This window comes from Lycium barbarum, chromosome 2, assembly GCF_019175385.1.
Source record: "Lycium barbarum isolate Lr01 chromosome 2, ASM1917538v2, whole genome shotgun sequence".
NCBI classification, from domain to species: domain Eukaryota; kingdom Viridiplantae; phylum Streptophyta; class Magnoliopsida; order Solanales; family Solanaceae; genus Lycium; species Lycium barbarum.
The window spans coordinates 32916819-32937291 of record NC_083338.1 but is presented as its reverse complement, the minus strand read 5'-3'; the positions used below and the strand labels follow the sequence as shown (position 1 = coordinate 32937291).

Sequence of the window (20473 nt, the reverse complement as noted above, 5' to 3'; positions counted from 1 at the left end):
TCTATGTTCTCTTAACGTTGTCACTCGTTGCTAGTCTCATCATATAATAATTGTTCCTTCAAGGTGAGACAAAGCCATGATGATTAATCCATAATATAATCGGAGGTTACCGACCTTACGTCACTCCGATAGAGACATAATATTCTTTGGGTTCTCCTGCATGCTGCTTACAGGATATGTATATGATACATGAACATGATATATGTATATGTATATGGGGAAGATGGGAAAAAAAGGGCTAGAGCGCTATAGACGCTGGGATATGCACACGGTACATGTATATGTATATGTATATGACATGATATCATCCCGGACGCGGGACATATGTGGTTAAATGTATCGGCTGCCGACGCCTCAACAACATGATATGTTCTATTTTCTATATATATGAACAAGAAATGTTTTTCAAAGAAAGCTAAGCATGCATGGCATCCGCCCTAAGAGGCACTCAGATGTACAGGTTACTCTTTTATCTCATGATATGCTCTATATTTCCATTCTGTTATTATTCATAATTACATCCCTTACTATGTTACTATTCATGCCTTATACTCAGAACATTGCTCGTACTTACCCCCTTTTCTTCGGGGGCTGCGTTTCATGCCGCGCAGGTGTATACAGATGAGTAAAGGACTTTGCTAGAAGATGCTTCAGCTGGATTGGCGAACTCCACTTCCTTTCGGAGTGTTGCCGAGTCAGAGTACACATGTTATGATTTCTGAGTAATGTTACAGACTTTGCAGACAGAGTCGTGGGTGTAGGATGTCGGTTATGTAAGCGGCTCCCTCAGCCGATGTGTCATTCTGTGTATGTGATAAATTCCAAATGATTACAGAATTTGTTTGATTTGGGAACAACGAAAAAGAATGTTTCGGAAAGCTCTCATTATGTATTTTATTTAATTTAAGTTAGAAGTCCAAAGAGATTATGTATGTAATAAGAGTCAGCGGGTTCGCTCGGCTCCGAATATGGGGTCGGGTGCCCATCACACCCTATTAAGATCGGGGTGTGACAGCCGGGACACGTTATATATATGATATGATGATACGGGGATGGCGGCCAGGATGGCATATGATCATTCTATTCACCGAGTCCCTCACTAGAGTGTCGGGACACGTTATGCATATATGATATATGATGTTGACATGCATGATTTTATCCACCGAGTCCCTCACTAGAGGGCCGGGACACGTTATATGTATATATGATAGATGATGTTGACATGCATGATTGATGTTTATAACAGTCATACTTGTATCTGGTAAATCTCTGTTTTATGTATGATCCCCTTTACTGTACTTCATGCCTTACATGCTCAGTACATATTTTGTACTGACCCCCTTCTTTCGGGGGCTGTGTTTCATGCCGTGCAGGTGCATACAGATGAGTAGAAGCCATTGTAGAAGATGTTCCAGCGGAGTTGGCGAGCTCCATTTCTTTTCGGAGTGTTGCCGAGTCAGAGTATATATATGTTATTATTGCTGATTGATGTTAGAGACTTTGCAGACAGAGTCACGTATTTGGGTCGTCAGACTTGTAAGCGGCTCGGCAGGCCGATGTACCATTTTGTGTTATGTTATAAATTCCATATAATTACAGATTTTACTTGACTTGAGAACGACGAAAAGAATGTTTCTGAAAGCCCTTATTAAGTATTTCATTTTTGTTTGACTTAAGAGTCCAAAGCGATTATGTGTGTAGTAAGAGTCAGCGGGTTCGCTCGGCCCTAAGTAAGGGTCGGGTGCCCATCACACCCTAGCGAGGTTAGGGTGTGACACTTAGTCCAAAGAGTGTAATTAAAACATAGTAAGAATCGTGAATGAGATTAAGAAGTGTTGCGTTATAAGATGGATTACGGACAGGATGTAATGTGAATACCATAAGGATTGTTATAGAAATGAGTAAAGCCTAGCAAGGAAGTAACTAAAGGATATGATGTGATTAGTGTGTAACGGAAAAAGCAGATGTACAATGAATAAGAAAGACCTACAAGTCCTATAGGGAAAGTTCAGAATAGAATTCAAGCGGTAACGAAAGTAAAAGCGAGCACAGGAAGAGAAGGAGTTAATAGAAGGGAGAAGATAAGAAGAAAGCGAGTGGGATTACAGTGTAGCGATGCTTTATGACATGTATAGCTAAGAAAACGAGTAATATAAGCGACAGAATTGTGAAAGACCAACCTAAAGAAAGATGAGTAATGAGACGGAATGAATGCCAGAAATGAGGTATGATAAAAATATATAGGGATGAACGGAATATACTATGAAAATGAGAAAGGGGTTATGCAGAAGTAGTGTTTTCTGAAGGATACAGGAGTAGCATGAGATTCCTCGTGCACAAAATAAAAAAAATGGGCACAGATTGGAGAAGTGAAAGGAATAATAAAGGAAGCACTCAAGACAGACGTAATTAATTGAGTATGAGTATAGGATAAAAGGGAAATGTATAGCTACAAACTTAAGGTGTAGTACGATGAAAAAGTGATGAGACAAGACCACTATTAAAACGAATTTGATATGATTTTGAGTAAGTTAGAAGTTAGCGTTTGGGTACACGATAAGGGTGAAAGAGCATGAGGCATAAAGGAGTACTGCGTGTGGGTGACTTCACCTCGGAAATAGTGAAATCCTTAAAGGAAAAGGATTGCGGATTTGCGAAACAACTGAGGTATTGTGAATTTATTAGAAGAAACATATGATATCCGTTGGGATAAAGACGGAGTTATAGGAAAGCTTGAGACACTTATCATTAGAATGTAAGTGCTACCGAATGGAGAATTTGAAATGACTATAAGCACTAGCTAGTCACTGATCGAAATAAATGGAATGTGGCTTTGGATAAATTTCTACACTAATTACATTACTCGAGTACGAACCATCAGATAAGATTTTGTACCATATATCGAGAGTTCTCATCGCCTCGTGATTTTGTTGTAGTTTCACACATGGGTAATCTAAGTTATAGATGATATAGGGGAAGGCATGGGTATGGTGCAGTATACCAAATGTAGTGGAAAAGAATCATATGAATTTGAAAATTGGAAATGGGGAAATAGAGTGGAATATAAATAGATAATGATGTGAGTACACCCAAAAGGGGGGAAGCGGATGAGAGAAATGCAAGTGTAAGATGAAATCAACTGACACTGCAACACATTTAATGTGGATATTTTGACTTTAAGTGAGTTCCCTTGCTGAGACAAGTTAGTAAGATTTGAAAGCCAGCAATAAACGGATGGAAGCCAAGATGGTATTGGAGACAGTGCTGAGAATTATTGCTAAAGACTTTGGATAATATGACATCAAAAGGTGGAGGCTTATAAAAAGGAATAATACGACGAGAAAATGGCAACGAGTAATTTAAAAGGATATTATAAAGAATAGCAGGGCTATACTGGGTTAAAGGTTAGGATGTTGACAACGGAGTTATTGGCTAAGGATATTGCGACACATAAGTAGCAAAGGAAAAAGAATAGGAAATCCCTCCTATAGTAGGATATGAGAAATCCCAATGGTGAATAGAAGAAGGGGCAAGAGTATCGCGAAATAGACAGCAAGTGAGTAATAGTACAATAAGATATGCAGAGCAGAATAAACCAGGAGAAGGAAAGACCATGACTAAGATTGGATGCACTTTGTACGAATCGTACAAGAATGGCTATGCAACCTTTGACTAATTGTATGTTAAGGATGAGGCCAACTGAGCACTTGATAAGAATTGTAAGAATTCAGTAACAACAATATGGTCGCAATATTTTGGGTACATCAAAGAAAGGTGTAAGAGGGTTGGAGGAAAAACTATAGAGATGAAATTATTATTGAGGGAAAACGCCATAGTTGAGCCTTGACATCAATTGAAAGAGATAAGAGGAGGATATAGGGTCTGCATAAAGACTAGCGTGGCGACGCTAGGGTAGGGCACTTATGTATACTCGTGTAAAGATTACAATAGGATGTGTGACAGGAGAACTAGGAGAAAATTTGGGTAAGGGGCAATAGAAGAGTTTGAAACAAAAAAATAATGTTATATGCCGTACTTTTGTACGTTTAATTTGTCGTAAGTTAATCGACATAAGTTCAAGGGAAAGATTAATATTTTTTTTTTTGAGGTTATAAGTATTTAACCAAGTGTCGTGAAGGTTAAAGGTTACTCGACTCAGAGAAAATAAGTTTCGTCAAGGTTCAAAATTTATTCGAATGAAATACGGTCCAAGCTATAATAACCCGTATTTTTGGACTAGGAAATTGGACCGTCCAACATGAATAAATTTACTCGAGCCCAGAGAATTTGATCATACTCAAGCATAAAGAGAATAACTTGGTGTATACAAGGGATGAAGTCCCAAAATAATTTAAGATGGGAAAAGTGTGACGACGATGATTGAGAATAATATTTTATGTGTGGAAAATGAGACTATGGACTAGAGCCATGTCATATGAGCATAATAATGAGTATGTGGAGTATGTTAAAAGTGGTTCGTGTTTAAGAGAATTGAGATTAAGAAATTAATTATGTGTGTAATTGATTAAGTGAGAAAATTATAATTGAAGACATGGAATTAATTGAGAACATTGAATGGATATTAGTGGACCTAGTCCACGTGTACTATGTATAGGTGGGCTGCAATTTACACATGCACATACTTTCATTATGTAGTGATGACTAATACAAAAATTGGCCAGCCATGTGACACGTAGAAAAGGGCAAAGAACCCCTTAAATTGATATTTTACATTCCATTGTATTTCACATAAGAAAGGGGAGGAAGCCGCATTCCATAGAGCAGCAACGTGGTTCATATTTTAAAGAAGAAGAATCATATTGATTTTCAACAACAAAGATGTTAAATTCTACGGCTAATGCAAATACAAAGAACGACATGGAATTTTCGCATAGTGCTTTTATCTCGTTATTCCATTTTGTGGTGTTGTTGAATCCGGGTTTTCTTCGTAGTGAAGTAAGGTGGAAGAATATTATTTCTTGGAATACAAGGTAAGAATTCTCCTCTACTAGATATATTTAAATTCGTCCAGGTCATAGTTAAATTGAGAGACGGGAACTACGAAATTAATTGCGGGAAATCAGATAAATTGTTATTGTCATCATGTGGACTGTTTGGTGGTTGTTATAAATTTTTTGGTGTGTGGGAATATGGTGGGATTTACTGTAGTTGTTGTTGTCGTGTTTGTTGTTATACTATGAATTTACGGAAATAAAGAAGTGTATACAAGCATCGGTATAGGAATTTATATTGGGCTGTTTTGGAAGTGATTTAAGAATGGATTTAATTCTATTTGGGCATGTATTTGTTAAGAACTCACGGGACGGTGATCGGAAGCCGTGAGTTTAAGCCATAGTAATTGTATAAATAGGTTATGGGTTTGAGTAAATTGTTTGACTCCTAAGTGATGAAACAGATTGCTATATATCTAAAAAAAATGGTATCTTATGTTAGAAAGCATAATGGTTATTAAGTGTTGAAAGACCACTGTTGACCTGTCACGACCCGGCTAGGGGCCGCGACGGGTACCCGTGGCTAACCACCGAGCACCGCTCGTGCTATCATTTACCTAACCCATTTAACAATCATTCATCTATTTCCGGTAAACTTTAAAAAGAGGATTTGCTTTTCATTACAAAAATATAACGCGCTAATACAAAAACATATTTCAATATACTTATACACATGCGTACTACCCACGTTGTGGAACCACACAACCCACATCGAGTATCTACGAGCCTCTATTGAGTGACATACAAATATATACACAAAAGGAACAACCAATTAGCACCTCCGGAAGATGGAGTGCTCTTCAGCTCGGCCAGTGACTCCTATCAGTCTGGACCGCTTTCCTGTCTACCTGTGGGCATGAACACAACATCCAAAGAAAAGGATGTCAGTACGAGCATTGTACTGAGTATGTAAGGCATACGTCAAGAAATAAAGTAAGAATAAGAAAGTAAAGTAAGTACAAGGAGATAATCGATAACTGCTTGCCTCTTAACGCGGATCCATGCATGCATACTCATAAAGCATCATATAGTAAATTGCTGCGGAACGCGCAGCCCGATCTATATGTCATCATATGTTAGTGCCGAGGAACGTACGACCCGATCCATAAATATAATAAGTTAGTGCCGAGGAACGTACGGCCTGATCCATAAATATAATAAGTTAGTGCCGAGGAACGTACGGCCCGATCCATAACCCATATATCCCGCGTCTGGGATGAAATCATGATATGCCAGCTGACCAGGTGGCTATGCGTCTATAGCGCCTCACCTTCCCCATATCCCCTGAATACATATACATATCATATACTTATACCATATACTTAGCATGCATGAGAGCCCAAGGAAAAACTGTAAGTACGTCGGAGTGACGTAAGGTCGAAAGCCTCCGATTATGTTATGGAGTAATCATTGTCGCTTTGTCTCACCTTGAAGGAACAATTATTATAAGGTGAGACTATCAATGAAGAATAACATTAAAAGAAAACATAGAATAAAATCATGAACTTCGTAAGGCATCCATTCATATACTTTGGAGATTTAGAAATAAAGTCACCATCCATGAATAAATTGAGAAATCAGTAAATAGCTCGACATCCTCATATAGTCATTGAAATCGTAAACTTGAAACTTTTAAACATAAGATTTGCTCTCATCATGGTCAGCGTAATAATATTCTCATTTTTGACATCATCATTGTTATTGAAAACTGTATCTACGGTCGTTATCATAAACGCTCACATAATCACAACCTTTGGTTTTGGGAAATGAGAGTGCTTTGGAAAACATTTATGGAATATCAAGAAGGAAATCGTGCTTCAGAATCTTAGACTATTTAACCTTTTATAGCAAGGAAAACATGGGAGCATTTATGAAATCGTAATCTAGGGATCATGCCTTTGAGAGAAAGGGAATGGCCTCACATACCTTCGACGTTTACAATTCTTATTGCTCGCTCGTTCTCCCTAAATGCACTCGTATATACCTTCAAGAGAATTGATGTCGTCGTTAGCTAAGTAATTATAAGAACGGACTACTATTTCTAAGGAAAATTGGATAGCACTTCCTTCATTTCTAATACTTTTCCCATGTTTCATTTCAACTCTCATACATTCGTAACGACATTCACAATATTACTTTCAACAATCATCACTTATACACTTTAAGAAAAATCTACCATTTTCCTCCAATTTCTCCACATCCATGGTTATAGCTCGTTATCACGTTTTCTCGTATATAATACTTATTTCATGGTCTAGACGTTATTTATAACATATTCACAACCGTAGCTTATCAACATTCATGACTCCATTCAACTACTATTCAATTGTGCCACTATTCACCCATGCAAGGCCCATTTTCTATGTTCTTATACATTTCAAGTATCTAAGCCTTCCAATACCTTGAACCATATGGTATAGTCATGAAACATACCTTGGATGATGGTGGAACAAGCCTTGAGCAACAATACTCTTTTTATACCAAAACCCTATTTCAACCCTTTTGAGATTTCTTGAAGAAGATGACTTCCAATAGAGTCTCATGCACTTGCTTTCATGAATTAGATGTTGATGATCTTGGTTTCCCTTTGATCTATTGAATTTTGTGGATGAATATTTGGAGAGCTTCTAGAGTGTTCTTGAAGGTTGTATGGATGAAAAATGAAATAAAATGAGGCTTTGGTCCCTTTTAATAACTCAAAGTTTGATCTTTAATGAATTCCAGTCGGGGTGAACAGTGGTCGTAAACCACCATATACGGACCGTATTTTGATTTACGGTCCGTCCTCCATGGCCGTATTTAACCATTTCAAAGACAGAAAGTTTTGGCTGAGGAACATGGCAGTTTACGACTGAGGTTTACGGTCCGTAAACCAGTTTACGGGCCGTCCTCCAAGTCGTTTTTAACCATTTTCACAATTTACAGAAAGTTGAGATTTTGGACAAGCTGGAGGACGATTGCACTATACGGTCCCTATATCACTTTACGGGCCGTAAAGTGCCATGTACGACCACTGGACAGAAAATTTTCCGCGACTTTCTTATTTTCCAAAACTTCTTAATTAGCCATTTCCGCCTTCACAAAACACCATACACTCAAACGTTTCATCATTCCACTCATCATACAAGTACGGAGAAATTTCCGAGGTGTAACATTCTTCCCCCCTTTTGGAACATTCGTCCTCGAATGTTAAATCAGCGAGGATTCTAAGAAAATATTTGCCGGAGTTTCCTTTGTCGTATGAAACTACCAACTTGTCACAATAACCCATAATATCATCTCCTCACAGGGCTACAACACAATACCAACATGTCCATGGTCACACACGTCCCAGAAGTCAAAAGTAAGCATACATACCATCATGAACTTTTCCTGGAGATTCAACTAGGTGTGGATACTTGGCTTCCGCATTCACTTTGGCTTCCCAAGTATTTCTTCTCGATTATTGTTTCTGCCATCAAACTCTGATTTACGCCACCTCCTTATTTTGAAGTCCTCGCACTTACCTATCTAATGTGGCAAAGGGTACTTTCTCATACATCAACTTTCTTGTCATTTGAGCATCATTTTATTGACATGCTCCTAGTGGGAGTTCTAACATATTTATAAGCTACCTTGCTTGTTGCATACGATCTTACAGGATCTAATGCATCAGAACCTAACTCTCCACCTTTATTCCGTGATTCTATCGCTCTCGCAGGTTGTCATATCCTCGGGCTTCTATGGTGAGTATGTAACCTGTACTTATACTATGCCCCAAGCAATTATTCCATTTGTCTCTCACGGCAATTCCAACTCGACATTTCAGTTCCGTTTACCATATACCCTTCTTCAACATACCCCGGGCATCATGACTCTCTCACCCTTACTTTACCTCTTACTCCTCTCCTAAGTGTTCACTTGGTCTCATTGGCGACGCGTAAATATATACGAATTACATACTCTTTTTGCGCGATTCGCATTCGTACCCATCCATCCGTATACCTGTATCCATGTCTGTCTTCGCATCCATAGTAAAATTCATCTGTATGCCTTATCCATGGTCATATTTATCTAAGTGTCAATATCCTTCTCAATGACCTTTTCGCTAACGCCCTTACCTCGAGAACGGGGTAACTTACAATAAGACCCATGTTAATATCATGAATTATTCTGTGTCTCAGGCCTGCATGCCTTCTTCTTGGGGCTACCGTCACCCACTATATTTACAACATTCTCCGGGGTTATATTTTCATTTGGGCTAAAAGAGTATTCAATCCCGGAAGTCATTAAATCAATATAAAGACAGAGAAACGAGAGTTTCCATTCTGCTGGAAGAGTAATAGTAACTAATCAGTACTTCCCTAAACTGATTCCAACTCTCCTCCAACCATGTCACGCAATCAGAGTTTCGCAATTTTATTCCTCGTTTTGCGCCACTTGGGACCTTATGGGACACAACATCTCACAGATCGGCCTTATACTTCGCTACAAATTCATCTGAGATTTATAATTTAGAGGGACGATGAGGTGGTATAATCTTAGAGAATTGTGGGTCTACCTCTGCCCGTCACCAGTGTTTCACTATCTTTGCCGACTCACGGCTCTTCTTCTTCCCCCTTCTTCTTGCTTTTGCGTGTCCTTATTCTACCGCTTTTAGTCAATACACTCCTGTAGGGTTCATCATTTCAACCTTCACACTGGTGCCCTCTCTATTTGCTTCCCCCCTTTTTAAGGGTTTTACTCGTACCTTTAAGTCTCGAATCCACGTACTCCTGGCTACACTACGCCTTACTTACTCTGTCCCGTACAGTCTATGGCTATAACAATTCATACGTGGAGTCGTGGAGTCTAAGCGTACTCGCCTTACAGTCTTATAACCAAGAAATGCACCCAATATAACACTCCGAGCAAAAACGTACATTACTTAGCTCATCCAGTAGTTATGTGTCTGTATCTGAATCTGCTCCGATTAACAACTTCCTGCCCCATAGGGATGCTTACATTAATAGTGGGTCTAGCTATCCATGCCACCCATCTAATGTCACTTGCCCTCCTCTTCTGCGTTCAAAATTTGCTTGTAACGCCATCTTCGTTTCCCTAGGGCTTAGGTCTCTCTTACGCGGCTAATGCGCCCCATGCCTCCTTATTCTCTTACTCTTGTTTGTGCTTGGAACTGATTTCATATCCGCATTGTACCACTATCATTATTAGTTATAACTCTACTTCATCGCTTCATCGTCGTACAGTAGACCCATAACTCATGATCATCTTTTCCTCTTCAACTCTTTACCTCATTCACTTCACTCGTTCTAACTTGGTATGGGATATTTGTAGGAGATATGTTCTCCTTTAACTACCACGCCACTATTCTTTAGGCACTCGTACTTCGTACATTTCCTCTTTGCTATCTTATCTCCTCCCACTTAATAATCTATCCTTGACTCTTCGCATGAGGAACCATATTCTTAACTTAGTATCGCTTTGTTCTTTAGGATACACCACCTGTGTCAATCCGTCCCTTGCTGCCTAAAACTAATTCTATCCGTCCTGATCATCCCCCATCTCGCTCCTATCGCGTTGACGTTCCTCCTACTAATTATCCTACTTTCATTATTTATCTTTACCGTAGTCTCGGCCGTATACGCCCACTAAAGATATCATCCATGCCCTTAGGCGTCTTCTCGCTATACTTTACATAACAATTCTTGTTACGGCTCATTGTACCCTGATCATAATCCACCCTATAGGGTGACACTTCTTGATCGCGTTTGCAAACCTGCTCATAACATAGGGTAGCCTCATGAAGTAGGCATACTCAACCTGTTATCCTTTTTAGTCAGTCGCATTACATTTACCATATGGCTTATTTGCACACGTATTCGCATTAATCATAAAAGGGTGCTAGCAATCTACCTGGAGTAATATCAGGGGAAGACTCAGGATCCCGTCATTCAGCTAACGCTTGGGTATGATGCTGGGATCCGCTTGGACTAGGCGTTCTTCGGTCTCTACCACTGCTTACTAGCCCCTGTGGCCCTGACCTTGGAGGGCGTGTCGATGATGAAGAGACAGTTACCATTCCCGTAGTCCGAACCTCACTTTTACCACGTAGCGATGGAAAATTTCGGTTAAAATGGCCTGGCCTAGCACAGGCATAACAAACATCCGAGCCCCAGCGACACGGTCCCCAATGTAACCTGCGACAATGAATACATTGTGGTACTGGTGACTTCTTCTGACCGGAATCACTCTGAACCCAAGAACGAGAAACTCTGAGACTCTGGGATGACCTTGAATAAGCAGGTCCATCAAATCTGGGTCTGGGAAACTGTGGAGGTGCATCTCTATTCTCACGGTCAGACCCAAAGGAATTAACTCCCTTTCTCCAACCCCTGTCATCGTGACACGTATTATGCCGCTGAGTCTGAGCGGCTACCAATTGAGTCAGTAAAAGAATGGCCTGTCTCATCTCTTGGGCCGCGGTATCTTGCGAAGGAACGGGGGGTACTGGAGCTAAGATCGAGGCTTCCCTCTGATCCTGAAAAGTGGGCGAGGTATGGGAAAATCGAAGTGGGGCGTTATTCTGGGGTTCGCCCTCCTCCATATCCGTAGACGGCTCTCGATCAAGCCCTTCTTCAACCACCATCTTGCCCTTCTGGGCCATCGTAGCTTTTCCCTTCATCGGTTTTGCTGAAATGACAACGCACCGTTAGGGGAGAGATAGTCTTATAACACAGCTCTATCGCACGATCTATTAAGAAGAAATATGGTCATGTTTCCTAAATTCCCGGTAGCCTCCTGTTTATAGATATGGTGCACAACACACCGATAAACAAGACTATACTAGACACGGCTTGTAGACACTTCCTAGGACGAACTGCTCTGATACAACTTCTGTCACGACCCGGCTAGGGGCCGTGACGGGTACCCGGGGCTAACCACCGAGCACCGCTCGTGCTATCATTTACCTAACCCATTTAACAATCATTCATATATTTCTGGTTAACTTTAAAAAGAGGATTTGTTTTTCATTACAAAAATATAACGCGTTAATACAAAAACATATTTCAATATACTTATACGCATGCGTACTACCCACGTTGTGGAATCACACAACCCACATCGAGCATCTACGAGCCTCTATTGAGTGACATACAAATATATACACAAAAGGAACAACCAATTAGCACCTCCGGAAGATGGAGTACTCTTCAGCTCGGCCAGTGACTCCTATCAGTCTGGACCGCTTTCCCGTCTACCTGTGGGCATGAACACAGCATCCAAAGAAAAGGATGTCAGTACGAGCATTGTACTGAGTATGTAAGGCATACGTCAAGAAATAAAGTAAGAATAAGAAAGTAAAGTAAGTACAAGGAGATAATCGATAACTGCTTGCCTCTTAAGGCGGATCCATGCATGCATACTCATAAAGCATCATATAGTAAATTGCTGCGGAACACGCAGCCCGATACATATGACATCATATGTTAGTGCCGAGGAACGTACGGCCCGATCCATAACCCATATATCCCGCGTCCGGGCATCCCGCGTCCGGGATGAAATCATGATATGCCAGCTGACCAGGTGACTATGCGTCTATAGCGCCTCACCTTCCCCATATCCCCTGAATACATATACATATCATATACTTATACCATATACTTAGCATGAATGAGAGCCCAAGGAAAAACTGTAAGTACGTCGGAGTGACGTAAGGTCGAAAGCCTCCGATTATGTTATGGAGTAATCATTGTCGCTTTGTCTCACCTTGAAGGAACAATTATTATAAGGTGAGACTATCTGTTACACCTCGGAAATTTTTCCGTACTTGTGTGATGAGTAGAACAATGAAGGACTTGAGTGTATGGTGTTTTACTGAGTCGGGAATGGCTAATTTTAAATTTTTGGAAATAATAAAGTTGCAGAAAAAATTTCACCCAGTGGTCGTATATGGCACTATACGGCCCGTAAAGTGATTTACGGACCGTATAGTGCAATCGTCTTTCATTGCGTCAAAAATCTCAAGTTTCTGTTAAGTGTTGAAATGGTTAAAAACGACCCAGAATACGGCCCGTAAACTGGTTTACGGACCGTAAACCAGGTCGTAAACCACCAGGTCCCTCAGCCAAGACTTTCTGTAAATGTTGAATATGGTTAAATATGACCCAGTTTACGACTCGTAAACTTGTTTACAGACCGTAAACCAGGTCGTAAACTGCCATGTCCACCAGCCAAACTCTCTGTTTTTGGAATGCTTAAATACGACCACAGTGGATGACCCGTAAATCAAAATACGGTCCGTAAACTGCAGTTTACGACCACTGTTCATCCCGACAAAAAATCATTAAACATCAGCTTTTGAGTTATTAAAAGGAACTTAGGCCTCATTTTATTTCATTCTTCATTCATACAACTCAAGAACACTCTAGAACTCTCCAAATACTTCCTCCATAAGAATCCAAGAGAATCAAGGGGATGCTAAAGATCAACAACACAAAACCTATGAAATCAAGTGCAGGAACACATCAAGGGATCATCTAAGTCAAGTAATTCCCAAGAAGGTGAAAGTAGGGTTTTGTCCAAAGTGAAGTATTGCAACTCAAGACTTGTTCAACCAACATCCAAGGTAAGTTCCATGATATATTCATGTTGTTCAAGGCATTGAAAGGCTTAGACACTTGAAATGTAGAAGAATATAGAAATGGGTCATTATTAAGTGAATAGTGACATGAATGAATTATAGTGGAATTGAACTACGAATATTGGAGTGTTGTGAGTACAAATACGTTATAAATGATGTTTATATCATGAAACAAGAGTTAAACGCATGAAAATGCAAGGACGAGTCATAAGGCTAATTATGAGGGAAATTAGAGGAAAATGGTGGATTTTGCTAAATGTACGTAAACGATGATTGTTGATTTCGATATTGTGAGTAATGCTATGAATGTTAGGAGTTAATATAAAACATGGGAAAAATAGTATAAACAAGAGAAGCGCTGTCCGACTTCTCCTAGAATTAGCGACGCGTTCTTGTAGTTAGTATGCTAATGTTGATATGAATTCTTTATGAAGGTAACGGCGCGATATTGAAGGAGAACGAGTGAGCGATATCTTAGCTAAACGACCAAGGTATGTGAGGCTAGTCCCTTCTTTCTGATGGCATGAATCTTGTAGCACGAAATTCCTATTCTCTTCATGAGTTCTTATAGTCCGAAACGCTTAGAGTCTAACTCCTTAATGTCTATATAAGATGAGGAATACGATATGATGATGCTAGTATAATGATGATGTTAATTATCGCTTACACTCACCTTATGTACTAGTTCCTTCAAGGTGAGGCAGAGTATCAATAGTTGTTCCATAATGGAATCGGGGGATCACGACCTTACGTCACCCCGATAGAGTAAAGTTGATCTTGAGCCTTATGCATGTATTACAATGAGATAAGTATTTTATGATGAGTATATTATTATTATGAGCATTTTATGATAAGCATGACATTAGCATTTCACACCGTGCCTAGTTGGCCGGGCAGTCACCGCCAAGGCGGGCAGCTATACGGATACACCATGACCTTCGGGCATAGGCAGACACCACTAATGGGCGGCATGAGATGGTACCCCGGATGCGGGAGGCCTGGACGCGGGCTAATATTATTAATTATCACACCGTTCCGACATGGACGGGCATCTTGCATATGATGCATATAGGTTATGAGGATGAGTATGAGTAAGATGGCATGCATGATTTCCTTTATGATTATCAGACAGATCAAGATATTTCATGTTGATGTTATCACTATATTGTTGATGTTTTCTTTCATTGTTTATGCTTCTCATACTCGGTACAACATTCGTACTGACGTCCTTTCTTCGGACGCTGTGTTCATGCCCACAGGTAGACAGAGAGGAGAGCTTGGCCCAGATCCTCAGTAGCAGTCAGCTGGTTGAAAGCACTCCATCGTCCGGAGGTGCTTATGATTATCCTTTTGGTATATATATATGCATATTTTGGGCACGACAGAGTCTTGTTCCGTCCATGTATATACAGTATCTTAGTAGAGGCTCGTAGATACGCATTGTGGGTTAGATGGTCTCACAAGACGTTTTCATATGCGTGTATATTATTTTGATGGCCGAAAGGCAATTGTATATAAAGTATTTATGTTTGTTTAATTATGATTTTCCTACAACTGGTATGTAAATTGATAAAAGAATATTAAATGAGCAAGATAAGTAGTAGAGTGAGCGGTGCTCGGTAACTAGCTCCGGGTACCCGTCGCGGCCCCTAGCTGGGTCGTGACACTATCAATGAAGAATAACATTAAAAGAAAACATAGAATAAAATCATGAACATCGTAAGGAATCCATTCATATACTTTGGAAGATTTAGAAATAAAGTCACCATCGATGAATAAATTGAGAAATCAGTAAATAGCTCGACATCCTCATATAGTCATTGAAATCGTAAACTTGAAACTTTTAAACATAAGATTTGCTCTCATCATGGTCAGCGTAATAATATTCCCATTTTTGACATCGTCATTGTTATTGAAAACAATATCTGCGGTCGTTATCATAAACGCTCACATAATCACAACCTTTGGTTTTGGGAAATGGGAGTGCTTTGGATAACATTTATGGAATATCAAGAAGGAAATCGTGCTTCGGAATCTTAGACTATTTAACCTTTGATAGCAAGGAAAACATGGGAGTATTTATGAAATCGTAAACTAGGGATCATGCCTTTGAGAGAAAGGGAATAGCCTCACATACCTTCGACGTTTACAATTCTTATTGCTCGCTCGTTCTCCCTTAATGCACTCGTATATACCTTCAAGAGAATTCATGTCGTCGTTAGCTAAGTAATTATAAGAACGGACTACTATTTCTAAGGAAAATTTGATAGCACTTCATTCATTTCTAATACTTTTCCCATGTTTCATTTCGACTCTCATACATTCGTAACGACACTCACAATATTAATTTCAACAATCATCACTTATACACTTTAAGAAAAATCTACCATTTTCCTCCAATTTCTCCACATCCATGGTTATAGCTCGTTATCACGTTTTCTCGTAAATAATACTTATTTCATGGTCTAGACGTTATTTATAACATATTCACAACCGTAGCTTATCAACATTCATGACGCCATTCAACTACTATTCAATTGTGCCACTATTCACCCATGCAAGGCCCATTTTCTATGTTCTTATACATTTCAAGTATCTAAGCCTTCCAATACCTTGAACCATATGGTACAGTCATGAAACATACCTTGGATGATGGTGGAACAAGCCTTGAGCAACAATACTCTTTTTATACCAAAACCCTATTTCAACCCTTTTGAGATTTCTTGAAGAAGATGACTTCCAATAGAGTCTCATGCACTTGCTTTCATGAATTAGATGTTGATGATCATGGTTTCCCTTTGATCTATTGAATTTTGTGGATGAATATTTGGAGAGCTTCTAGAGTGTTCTTGAAGGTTGTATGGATGAAAAATGAAATAAAATGAGGCTTTGGTCCCTTTTAATAACTCAAAGTTTGATCTTTAATGAATTCCAGTCGGGGTGAACAGTGGTCGTAAACCACCATATACGGACCGTATTTTGATTTACGGTCCGTCCTCCATGGCCATATTTAACCATTTCAAAGACAGAAAGTTTTGGCTGAGGAACATGGCAGTTTACGACTGAGGTTTACGGTCCGTAAACCAGTTTACGGGCCGTCCTCCAAGTAGTTTTTAACCATTTTCACAATTTACAGAAAGTTGAGATTTTGGACAAGATGGAGGACGATTGCACTATACGGTCCGTAAATCACTTTACGGGACGTATAGTGCCATATACGACCACTGGACAGAAAATTTTCCGCGACTTTCTTATTTTCCAAAACTTCTTAATTAGCCATTCCCGCCTTAACAAAACATCATACACTCAAACTTTTCATCATTCCACTCATCATACAAGTACGGAGAAATTTCCGAGGTGTAACATGAACGTAGTTAATGTTTAAGCCCACTAGATATTCGGTGAACTGTAGTAGTGACCCCATTCTTGAAATTTCGGTTTGATTGTGACGTAAAAGATTTATATGGCGTAGATTAATGTTCGTTGGGTCATCTGGGACTCGTGGCACTCTTGTTAGCCCAGGAAGGAATTGAGGTATGTAAAGTTAACCCTTCTTTCTTTTTGGCATGACCTTTATGAAACGAACAGACGATGTGTATATGGTTCCAAAGAAATTCCTACTCTTAGAGCCACTAGGATGGCTAATGTTCTTGATTTCCAGAACTTACTTTATTATGTTTTGATACGTACATATGGTTCCAGAGTTCTATTTTGATATAATTCACAGTGACATTCGAAAGGTATTTGATATGACTATTGTCTTGATTTGCAAATGATGGTTCGTTTTGATTATTCCATTGAGTCTCAGATATGATTTAAATTACATATAGTTGCTCACTACTCTGCTCGTGCGTGCCTCAATATGTCTTTCACTGAGTCCCGGTCCAGGACATGTTTTCGTGCACAGTTTCACTGCATTGTTCACCGAGTCCCTCACTAGAAGGCCGGGACACGTTATATATATATATACATGATGATACGATGATGTGATGATGTGATGATGTGATGATGTGATGATATGATGATATGATTGTATGATGATATGTTATGGCGGCCAGGAGGGCATATGATGACTTTATTCACCGAGTCCCTCACTAGAGGGCCGGGACACGTTATATATATGATATAGGATATTGATATGCATGATTTTCATTTCATAAGGCAAGTGTATTGATGTTTTAAAAAGTCATACTTGTTTCTGGTAATCCCTATTTCAGTTATGATCCTTTTTACTGTATTTTATGCTTTATATACTCAGTACATATTCCGTACTGACCCCCTTTCTTCGGGGGGCTGCGTTTCATACCCGCAGGTACTGATAGTCGGTTTGGCGACCCTTCAGCATAGGACTTCTACTCAGCTGTTTTGGAGAGCTCCAGTGTTCCGGAGTCTAGACCTTTGGTTCAGATCTTATGATGTATATGTATATGTTTATCAAGGGGTACGGCGGGGCCCTGTCCCGTCATATTTCGCTATCGATACTCTTAGATGTCTGTAGACATATGTGTGGGTTGTGTATAGGGTCTGTTCAGCTGTGTCTATACGATGTGCTGTGGTATGATGTTCGTCTACGGTGGCAGTCTTGTCGGCCTGCATATGATATTGATATGTGATGGCAGCCTTGTCGGCTTGCGTATTATTTCATGATATGATAAGTTGTGACTCCTCAGAGACAGTGTATCTAAATATACATATATGATGACGCTATGAACCTTCATAGTTCTTTTGTAAAGTTCCATATCGTTCGTAGTTTCAGTTTGACTATATCTGACAAGTTTGTTTACGGGTGTCTAGGTCAGCCACCAGTCACGGTCGTGATAAAAGCGGTATCAGAGCAGTTCATCCTCGGAGTGTCTACAGACCGTGTCTAGTAGAATCTTGTTTATCGGTGTGTTGTGCACCACATCTATAAACAGGAAGCTACAAGACATTTAGGATGTCATATTTTTTTCTTATCCTAGATCGTGCAATAGAGCCAGCCATAGGAAATGAAATTCCTTATACTAACCTTTGATTTCAGCTGAAGAACGACTTCGACAGAAGAAAGCGACTGATGATATTGGGAGTTACAAAGTACACAGGTAAGTAACGGTGCGAAAGAGGTATATTGGATAAGGTAAGAATATTGAAATATGATTGAAATGTAAAGTTGAAGAATGAAAGAGAAGGTAGATAGGAAAGTGTAACAGAACAAATCTTTAAAGGATCAGGTACGACTCGAGGTGCGATATGTGAGGTAAGTCCCGACACCTTTATACTTTTACTAGAAATTGGGAGCCCTGTGTGGCTATGATACGATATGATATATGCATCTATATGATGGCCCTGTGAGGCATTGTTGGTATTTCCTGCGTGCAGGTTTTGGAATAGTAAGAAGTACAGAGGAAATTCTGCCAAAATTTTTCCAGAAATAGAAAAAGAAGAGAATGAGATATAAGTTCATAATATGTCTTGAAAGTTTATACCGACAGGGTAAATTTATTATATTGGATTAAAGCTTTAAGAGATAGCCCCAAGTCACCCATAAGAGGCATCATTCTTATTTGGGAGGCCTTGCTTTGAAGAAGCGAATATAAGCAGCGAATTCACAGTTCCTTTGAACGGACCAGAATACGTCCTAACCACATTTTGCCATAGAAAAAGTTTAGGTTATAGGGCAAAAACGTCCAACAATTAAATTTCATTTTATTGGAAGAGTACAAGCATACAACTAGTTTGTGAATTAAATGGTTCGCTCATGACCCAAGGACAAATATGGAGGTAAACTATGTGAATTAACCACTAAGAAGTCCTGTAGTGCTTGTTGGATTCTAGTTTTTTTGGCTGGTGGTTGGAGAATGCTTCATAGTGACATTTTATTAGTTCTCAATCAACTAATTTGAGATGGAATGTGTGGAAGGAAAACTTAAACTTGTGGGCTATCTAGGATCATGTATTTTATATGTTGTTGGTGAAATGCTAGGATGATTCGGAAGGGCTTGTGATACTAAGGGATGATTTAGAAAAAGGTGGCAACTCGTAACAAAACATTTTATTGAGGTATCGAGTGAACCGACAAGTAGGGATAAATTATGACGAGTTTACAGTTCAAAGGAGTAGTAGTATGATTGAGATTAAAATACGGAGGAGGAAGAGTTATGACAAATTACGAAGGTAATGATAAGACAGCTTGTGAGATGCTAAGGGTAAGATCGATCAGAAAGGGTGAAGGGCTAAGTATGCCTAGTCCATAGAGTGTAATTAAAACATAGTAAGAGTCGTGAATAAGATTAAGAAGTGTTACGTTATGGGATGGCTTACGAACAGGATGTAATGTGAATACCATAAGGATTGCCATAGGAATGGGTAAAGCCTAGCAAGGAAGTAACTAAAGGAGATGATGTAATTAGTGTGAAATGGAAAAGCAAATGTAGAACGAATAAGGAAGACCTACCAAGTCCTATAGGGAAAGTTCAGAATAGAGATCAAATGGTAACGAAAGTGGAAGCGGGCACAGGAAGAGAAGAAGTAATTGAAAGGAGAAGATAGAAAGAAAGCGAGTGGGATTACAGTGTAGTGATGCGTTATGAAACGTATAGCTTGGAAAACGAGTAATACAAGTGATAGAACTGTGAAAGACCAACCTAAAGAAAGACGAGCAACGAGACAGAATGAATGCCAGAAATGACTGGTATGATAACGACAAATAGAAATGAACAGAATATGTTTTGAAAACGAAAGAGGGATTATGTAAAAGTAGTGTTTTTCGAAGGATGTAGAGGTACCATGAGATTGCTCACGCACAATATAAAAGATGGAAATAGACTGAAAAAAATGGAAGGGATACTAAAGGAAGCAC

At 39.4% G+C, this 20473-nt stretch overlaps 1 long non-coding RNA gene across 1 annotated transcript; it reads left to right on the top strand.

The window, feature by feature from the left end:
• The first annotated feature begins 4806 nt into the window (after nucleotides 1-4806).
• Nucleotides 4807-18075, top strand: LOC132629448 (uncharacterized). Its single transcript, XR_009578237.1, has 3 exons — nucleotides 4807-4991; nucleotides 17108-17169; nucleotides 17948-18075. It is a non-coding gene; the product is annotated as an uncharacterized LOC132629448 (long non-coding RNA).
• Nucleotides 18076-20473: the final 2398 nt, after the last annotated feature.